The 830-nt window shown below is 62.4% G+C and overlaps 1 protein-coding gene across 1 annotated transcript in view; it reads right to left on the bottom strand.

The window, feature by feature from the left end:
• The window catches only part of TP73 (tumor protein p73), a 40,784-nt gene that overhangs the window by 35,598 nt on the left and 4,356 nt on the right, over positions 1 to 830 (bottom strand). The window lies entirely within an intron of this gene.

Raw genomic sequence — 830 nt, 5'->3', positions numbered from 1 at the left:
TTACAGCGGGAAGAAGAAGAAAGGCGACGGCAAGCACAGCGAGGGGCAGCTCCCCAATTAGCACCGCCGCCCCGCCTGATCCCTCTGCCAGGCTCCTGCCCGCTGCAGACAAAGGCCAGGGAAGGGAGGGAAAGCCAGCGAAAAGCGAGGGAAAAAGGGGCTGGGGGAGGGGACGCAAGCTGGCGAGGAGGGAAACGGCGGCTTTCTGGAGGGAGATGCTGCCAAGGGCCAGAGCTGTTTCGGGGGTGCTGCCGGGAGGCTGTCCTGCTCGGGGCACTGAACGTGCCCGAGTGACCCGGACGCCTCGCACGCCCCCTGCGCTTTTCAAACCCTTTGCCTTAGGCAGAGATGCACCAGCTTCTTGGAGGGAATGGAAAACTTCCCAAGGCTCTGCTTGCTTTACCCCCCAGGCAGAGGGACGGAGGGGGAAGTTGAGAAGGGGACAAGGCTGAAGGGAGCAATGGCACGGACCCTCGGGGACCACAGCAGGAGCAGAGCTGGGCGTTGGGAGCACAGGGCGCCCCTCGGGCAGCTCTGCCTCGTCAGCAGCTTGCAAACGGCTTCTGCTACGCAGCAGCTTAGAGCGGAGCGAATTGTGCGCTCCTCCTGTCGAGGTTCTCAAGCTCCCCGGCCCTTACAGCAGGGAGCCCCTGCTGCTGCAGCCAGCAATATTATCCCTGAAGGAGTAGCTGCTATTTTACTGACCGCCGCACCACCCAGCTGCAATCCTGCAGCGCGGCCATCGACGACAGGTTGTCACAGAATCACAGAATCACACAGAATCCCAGCATGGCAGGGGTTGGAAGGGCCCTCGGGAACTTACCCACTCG

Source organism: Egretta garzetta, unplaced genomic scaffold (genome assembly GCF_000687185.1).
Source record: "Egretta garzetta isolate BGI_Z169 unplaced genomic scaffold, ASM68718v1 scaffold535, whole genome shotgun sequence".
Classification (NCBI taxonomy): domain Eukaryota; kingdom Metazoa; phylum Chordata; class Aves; order Pelecaniformes; family Ardeidae; genus Egretta; species Egretta garzetta.
The sequence above is the reverse complement of the archived record's forward strand: the minus strand, read 5'-3'. Positions and strand labels throughout refer to the sequence as shown.